Genomic DNA, 8,858 nt, shown 5'->3' on the forward strand with positions numbered 1-8,858 from the left:
GTCAAAGCAGCAATTCTAGAACCTGCATTTTCCTCTTTTCTGATTTACTTATTTCTCTTTAAAGAGTGCCTGCTTTCTAAAATAAGGCAAAGACAAGAATCTCATTTTGCCTTTGATATAGCAGCTATGGCATATTCTGGTGTGTCAGCTTGTTCTGACTCATCTCCATTTAAGTTTGTCCTGGATACTGTTTGCTCACTCCACTTTGCACTGTATTTGCCTACAATTTACTCTCTCTTCATCTATCAAAATCTATTAACCTTTCCTGGTCTTCCAATTTCCCCTCCACATATGTTTGTCCATTGCTGTTGTTGCCTACAGCTACACTTGGTCACTTTCTGCCCTAAATGTTTCCTGGCATGATTTATCTTTCTTTCCTTACTCCAATCTCTCATATATGCTAAATTGGAATATGAACTTCTTAATGCAGAGATGAAATACACTTTGGGTTTGCCTCTTTAAAATAGCCTTCTTCAGGGGCACTTTTAATAATACCCCAGGAGCAACCTGCTGATTCTTAGTTCTGAATACCAATTCAGATGCTAAATGATGCAGTAGGTGGATTTTTCCCCAGTATTTAAAATAACCAATTGTTAACACAAGTTAGTTTCTTCCCACTTCCAAGTCTGAGAGACATTATTGTATATTTCAAGAAATTAAAGATGTCGCTAAATAATAATGAAGGGAATTCACATTTCACTTTCTCTTAGACTTACTGTTCAAGGGGTTTTGAAAGCCCCAATGTTACCTCAGCATTCCACAGACTTGGTGACTATCTCATCTAATAGCATGGGTTTGAATGGGCTGAAATGATACCTTGAGGCAGACTCCAGAGCTTTGCTATGAACAGCAAGTGTTTTTCTGAGAATGGGAATCTTCTTTTCAAACATGAACAATCGCAGGAAGTAGCCTTTGTATCTCTTCTGAATGAACAAATTTAAATCACTAAATGCAGAAAGCATTCACATTGAAACAAATTTTAAAGTGTAGTGGTAATTTATCAGGCATTTGAAAAGGTTTTTCTCCCTGAGCTGCTCTACAGCTCAGACATTAGAACTCAAGACCTCTATTTCCATTGCGCTTCCACCTTTCTTTTGAAAATGTAAGTGAAAGAACATACAGTGCAACCTGATAGCCACAGCATACAGAGGTCTCAACTCAAAACAACAGCTTGAAAGTGAAGATAATGACACTTATGATCCCACCCACATATCCATTTTCTGGATTGTTCCACAGTATTTCCCAAGAAAGCTTTTTATGAGACACTACATGTAAGTTGCCCTATTTATCCCCCTGTCCACAGCAGCAATGTCTGCCTTGGTGACCCCATGGCTGGGAGCCACTGAGCCCCTCAGAGGAAGAACTCAGAGCCTTTGCACAGAGCCTTTGTCTTCTGCAGCCAGGGCAGGACACAGTCTCTGCAATGCCAGCAGCTCTGCTGTGAGGGCTCTCTCTGTGTGAACAGGCCAGCCATGCAAATCCGATTCAAGGATATCTTTCTAATGGAAATTGCCTGGTATTTTTCTAGCAGATCAAAGTTTTTTGATGTAGGTGTTAGTGGGAGATGAGAAATTTCATCAAACAGCCATGGTACTTTCTCAGTCTTTAAAAAGATGCGTAAGTCCTTCTATCAGCATTTTGAGTACCAATTTATACAAAACCATACTACTTCTTATTAGTTTAATACATCTCAACTTTTAAAGGCTTTTTTTAAAGGAATGTTTAAAATACTTGTACTGTTTAGTGTCCTTAGAAGGGAGTAGGAAATATCTATAAATCAAAAAGCAATCAAAAAACAATTAAAACAATTGTTCCATTGTACAAAAAATATGCAAATCAGCATAAGACCTGGAGGCCAGGCTCATAACAACTTCCCTGCTTCCCCAGAGCCAAAAAGCACATCTCTCCTTCAACAGTACAACAGTATCTTTATTAAAATTGACCTGAAGGCAGGTCACACATGCACAGAGTGATTCCACTTTGCTAACAAAGACTACACAAGGTAAGATGGGCTGGCATCTCCACATCCCACAGCTTCTGGCATGAATGCCTAGTGAAGAGGAAAAGACGCAGGATCTAAGCTATGAATGACAGAACACCTTGAACACAACAAACACACAGATACAACGCTAAACCTGTTTCAACATACATGATGCAGTGCCAAGTTATCCATTCTAGAATCACATGTTGCCTTTTCTCCATCATGCAAGGCTCAGCCTTGAGATGCCAGAAATTCATTATCTATTGAATTGCACAACTGCAAAGTATATAAGTCAAGCAGGAAAAAGCAGGGAGCTAAATCACATTTCTCCTTCAAAGGCCACAATGACTTTTCTGTAGCATCAAGCAGACCCATCTAATAAAGCTGTGTGACACTACTGCCTTGAGATTGGCTTTCACAGTAACTCATGGCTTTTGGTCATGTTTCTTAAAAGATCTTTTCACTTGCATGACAAATGTCACTGATCTGACCAGCCACAGTAAAGCCCAGGTACACTTTCAAGTGCACTCTACAACTAGTTTACTCTCACTCAGAGCTACAAACCAGTTAACACCTTTCCTTCTCTGGTTTTGTGCTGCCTCTGGAATTAGTTTGAATGTATGGTAAACCCTGATAACACAGAGCCAGACATTTAGCATCTTAAGTGGGTTTTCTTCTTCTGTTAACAAATTCATCAGCACAACACACAATCCAATAGACTTCAGAACTGATGACAAAATCAGGAAGAGAACAGAGCCAAGTTTTTATCAAGTTGGGGGGCAGGGGAAGAGAATTACCAATCCTTCCCTTCCCTCCTTCCAGCAGCAGTGAGCTATTAGATCAGCTTAGCCATTCATGGGTTCCCAAAACAACCATGATAATATGTCAGCACCACCACAGCCTAAATCATCAGCCCGTCCATCACACGTGTGCTGGCTCTACCCCAGCCCAAGAAAACTGCCTTGGAGAAAACAAAAAGCACAGTGCACATCCTGTTAGTCAGCTCCCTGGATGAGCTCTGCATGGACTGTTTGAGTGCCCTGGAGAGAGACCGTGAGTCTGCATCACATGGAGGGAAGGGAAAAGGTGGAATACCGCAGTGCTGGCTTGAGTTGGTTTAAGCTGTTGTGTAACAGCACGTAAAACCACTTATTTAGCAGCTTAAAGTGATTAGAAAAGGAAGATGTGAATGAATGGTATTCTGTCAGGCTGGATGCATACACAAAAATTGCACAGAAAATTTCAATACAAAGGTAGGCTGCCCTCAGGCTTTATGTTAAATGTTACCTAACCTATGGTATTAAGGACAAGCCACAGTGTGCTTTCTACATGAGACAAAAATCTTTCAGTTCACGCCTTTATTTCAAAAAAAGTGTGTCATTCGTTGCTGTTTTCCTAGCCAGAAGCCCCTATCAGATATTTTTGCCAAAGGAAGCAAGTTAATGACTGAAAGATTAGATGACTCAGAGGAAACAGGTACAACAATAAATCAAATATGTGAAAACATGAGAAAATGATGAGAGGGTCAGAAGTTCTTCAGCCTAAAGCACTTCTAACAGTGTTAGACTCCCCCAAGGAAGGCAGCCATAAAAACCTAAAATAGAGGCCACAAGACTCAAATTCTCATTTGCACTGATCATGTAAGCAAAAACAACTCAAAGACTTGCCTTGTCCCCAGCCTGCCAGCATCCTCATGAACCCACATGTTTAAGCAAGACACTGTGCCAGTGTCATGTCATTAATAAAGCTGCCACATCCCAGCAGTTGTCACTCCCAGTGCATAGACTATTGACCCTCCAATTGGAGATAGCCAAAAGAAAACCCAGACTTCATAATTTAGAAGACTTTTTTATTCATTATACTCTAAAGGTATAGCTATTTTGAAATCCATACACATGAGTAACATGTCTTTGTCACTTACTGGTCCTTGCAAAATAAAGGCAAACATTCTCTCGTCTGCTTCTATCACCACACTAACAGATGTTGAAGGAAGACAAAACAAAGGAGCAAAACATATGGAAAAGCTTGGAAGCTGATCCCTGGAAAATGACAGATCTGTGGAGACAAGCTTACCTTGGAGCATGCCAGCATCCACTGCTGGTGTAACAACAGCTCTCAGGGCTTCTGTTTGGGAAGATGTATGAAAAGGAATTTAAATGTGCTGACAAAGATGGAGAAAATAACTTTTGTTAATACAGCCTATGAGCACTCAGAACATAAAGAGTAAGAATCATACAGAGGGAATATAACTTACTTTTTTAAGCTGACATAGCAGCACCAAGAGGCACTTGTAGCATTTTTCATTAGTATTCTCAGCACTCGTGCTGTGCACGGTGCAGTTCATTACTGCAGTCCAGGGAAGGCCAACAAAAACACAATGAACTCTCAGTGATTTTCATCCTGAGATCCCAAGTCTGTAATCCAGACAGTGCTGACTTTAAGGCACAGCTAATTCTGGCTACACAATTACAAAAGCACCTTCTGTAATATTTTTGACTCCTGGCATTAAAGCCAAACACAGACTTTCATTTATAGGTCAGAGAAGGTATTTTTTTCATCTCTCACAAGGACAAGAGAATGAATGTATGTGTCCAGTACACTGTAATGCAGGTATGCAGTAAAATGCTTTTTTTCAGGAAAATGTGGCCAATTAATCTGATTGCAGGCATCACAATGTTACTGACTGTACAAGAAAATTCTGTTCTTTAGGGATGACATCAATTTTCAATGTTCTATCCTATATGCATTTAAGTGTAAACTAGAATTAATAGCTACCATTTGCACTAAATATTTGCTGAACTTGTTTCCATCCTTGTACAAAGATTTGAGCTGTAACTTTCTCAAATCTGGGAGTCCCTGTGTGAAGGAAATGTGTGGATTTTTTGCTGGTGAAGATAAAGGCAACTGTCAAATACTGTGCTTACTCAATGAACTGGTCTGGTTTTGGTGGGGGGTTTTTTTTAAACAGCAGTGAGATCCAAGAGTCACTTTGCATTTAAAATTAGTGGGATAACTTCTGATGTTTATTCAGTTAGGTCTGACTGCTGTCTGCAGCTAGCATGAGAAAAAAGAAGCATATTAATACAGCAGTTACAGACTACATCCAGATTTGTAAATTATAACTGATACTTCTGGAAGTATATTTCATGTAAGAAGTTCCTATTTTAACAGGATAATGGTATATCTAATATTCAAGACAGAAAGGATAACAAATATCAAATCATTAAGGATTTTAATGCACTAAAGCAGATAATATGCACCACAGACTATCCAAAGAACATGCTGGAGAGCTCCATAAACGATTTATATTCATTTCTAAATTATTCTGGGAAAAAAAAATGGTGATGTTCCAGATTATATCCAGAAGGAAAGCAGAAGGAAGCTTAGTGTTGTGTCTTTATGAAAGACAATAAATAGGACTGTCCAGGGAATCCTAACTCATTTGGCCTCAAAGTGCTGTTCAAGTAAGCAAATTGCACAAAAATAAAACAATTAAGCAAAATGATGCCACTTAGCACCATTTCAAGGAAGGTTACTTAACATGACCTCTAACTTTGTGATGATTTAAGCTTTTCAAAGTTTTAAAACAAAGTCCACACCCTACAAATTTATGTAGGCTATTCAATTATTGATTATTAAAAAATAATTATTTTCACTTTTAATCTGGCTAATCAGTATATTTTTAATTAGTTTTCCATTAGATATCTTTGTGCTACTCCAGACTCATCACACAAATTTAAACAAAACACTTGAGTTGGTAGATAACAGCTAAATGATTTATCAATGCTCTGCCACCACCTCTCAACTAATTTCCATTTCATTTCTCACCCTCAGCTTATTTTATGACACTTAGTGCCTGTTAAAAACCAACAGAACTAATTCTAACTGAGGCACTTGACAGGCAAAAGCCTCATGTGAAGATCTGGACTGCACTACTGCGCAATTTAAGTTCTAGTCTTCTACTTCATGTTTAAAATGTATTTTCTTTCTCCATTTTTGTTGCTTCAAAAGGTGAGAAGGTAGAAAAAATCAAATCACTTTCTTATCAAAAACTTATACTACACTGAACAGGACTTTTGTAGCTTGTGCAATTTGTCACAGTTAAGGAGAACAGCTGCACACTTTCTTTTTACCGATATTTCAAATGTCTCCGGACTTAAAGCAAGACTATATTGTCAAATAAATCTTCATATATCATCTTATATCTGCCAGCTCTTCATGTGGAAAGTATATTTTTACATTTTGGGTGGATTCAAAATTTATTAGTCATATTTAAGCATGACAGCTAAAAACAGAGGAGCATATCATATGCTCTCAGAGAGAAGTGGAGTTGAGGGGAAGAAAGGTTCTCAGATTTTCTGCATGAAAGGCTTTTATTTTCCCTTGGTTGTTTATTGCCTTTAACTTAGGAAGTTTTTCTCTAGTATATTACATAGCTTTGTGAGGTTATAAAATCTTTTGGACAATTACAAACTCTAGCATAATGCATCTGCTAGTCCATTCATGACTGTTAGGAATCATCTTTTGCTGTAAATAATTTCAAAACTAGTGTTTCCTATATGAAAGACTACATTTATTTTATTTGCATTCTTTCTGAGCTGCTTTTCAGTAAAATAAGAGATGACTCCTTTCACACCCTGCTTCCAGCCTTTAAAGAAAAATCTTATATTCAGACCATGCAGCAATTGCACCACCTGATGGACCTATCAATGGACTCCCAACTATCCTGCAGATTTTTCACAAAAGCAGGTCAGAACTTAGCTCCAATTATCAGCCTGATGAACCATGGCTTCAGCAAATTTTTGAGTTAAACTCGACTTGAGAAGTGTATGTACAGAACAGCTTGAAGTAGATGCTGCTTATATTCTTGATGACCTGCTTGTCATTACAGTTGGTAATTCTTTGACACAAAGGTGAAGCACAGCACACACAATCTGCCACATTTTTAATACAGGTTTTGAAAATGTTTAGAACTATCTGTGGCTACTGTTGGAAAATTAATTTTCTTTGTTCCAGGATCTTTTTTCAGAATAGCTGAACTGCAGTAACATTTAGGAAATGCATTCAATTTTATGTAAAATGTTCTTTCCATCAAATTCATATACTAAGATTTGATCTTGTTATTGTTTCTATTTTTCTCTATGGATCAGGGCAGACCATTATAAATATGTCAATTCTGGACTGAACTGCTGATGTCAGGGCCTCTAAAGATCATTCTAACTTCATAAAAATTACTTTAAACTCCAACTTCAGGACCTTGCTTTTAAATGGGGTCAGAGCTGAAATTTTCACTACAAAAATGGTGAAAACTTTGGGATTTGGTCCTTTAAGAAGGGTAGCACTGACTCACTCATTAATTGATAGCCTACATCTACATTTTTAGCTATGCTTGCTTTTGCTTCCTCTTACACATTGTATGACTTTCTGAACTGACTGGAAACTGACAATCATCTGCTTCCTGACTCATGCAAATTCAAAACTCTCTGGCACTTTTTAAAACTGCAATCATTAAAAGTCTTGGCTAGAGAGTTCATATTAAAAAAAAAATTAAAAAGAAAGAAAGAAAAAAAATTATTCCCTGTATTTTAAAAGACCTTTCTAAAAAAAGAGCAAACAAAAAAATGTTTGGCTAATGAGAATCAAAAGCCAATCTATAACAGGAAAGGAGGCAAGACAAAGTGGATGAGTGGCAAAGAAATTTCTCTAATAAAATGTTGAATAGGACTCACAGTTTAATGAGTCATTCTCAGCCTGTTAAATGTCACCTCTTGCCCAGAAGATGGAGCATTATGCTGAAATATTACAAACCAAAAAGCGTAAGCGAGCTACCCAAAGTACAACATTATCCCAACAGACCTTTGGCAGCTTCAGTTCTGCTGACGTGAGTACAGCCTGTGGGGCAAACACAACACCTCAGTGCTCTGGGAGAAAAGAAGGGAGCCTGGAAGTGCTCCGTCTGCTCAGTCACACTGTCACTGCACTGTCACGCCCCATCCTTCCAGCCAATTTCTGCCACTGGGGAGTGGGCAGAGTGCTGGGCCAAATTTCCTTCTTTTCTGGTTCTTCTCCAGCTGCCCCAGCAAATGCTGCCCAGAAACAGGGATCTGATCACTCCAGCAGGTAATGAAGCACCTCCAGTGAGAACCCAAAGCACTCCTGTGCCTCTCCAGAGCTTCTGGGAGCAGATTCAGAGCACAATGGTCTCAGCAGGCATCAAAATTCATGTGGAGCAGAGCTTCTGGTTTCCTCTCCTTTGAAAGGCATCTAATATATATATGCAATCACTGCTTTAGGAACTCACCCTATATGAAAAAATTGGAATAATCAGGGTATTCCCTGCAAAACTGCACCACTGCTCTGAACTCAATTGCTAAGTGAGACAGAAGCAAAGTCTGACTCCAGATCAGGACACTGAGGAGACACAAGTGCTTTTACCTCCCTCCAGAGGACAGAGACGAAGAAATGACCACACAAAGATGAGAAGTCAACCCAACTTCTACTGACACATGCTTATAAAATCTTTTTTTTTTTTTAAATCTTTAAAACACCCTTTTAAATAATGTTGTTTAATGGCCACTGAGAAAAAGTACATGAGAGTTTACACTGTAAATAGAATTGCACCTTCCACGGCCAAAGCTGAGCCACTGTCTAAACTGTGCACACTGCAGGATGTTCAGGACTGGATGGAAAGTTCGGCTTTTTAAAGACCTTGCCAAGGGAAAGGAACAGTGACAAGCTGGGCTTTGACAGAGGCTCCTCTTTGGCCACCAGGAGGCTCCATTGGAACGGGATTGGGACAGTAAAACTTTTTTTTTTTTTTTTTTTTCCCCTAGAGACGCAAGTGAGGAACGCCAGGAAACACCATCGTCAGAAATAA

Source organism: Motacilla alba, chromosome 14 (genome assembly GCF_015832195.1).
Source record: "Motacilla alba alba isolate MOTALB_02 chromosome 14, Motacilla_alba_V1.0_pri, whole genome shotgun sequence".
In the NCBI taxonomy this organism is placed as follows: Eukaryota; Metazoa; Chordata; class Aves; order Passeriformes; family Motacillidae; genus Motacilla; species Motacilla alba.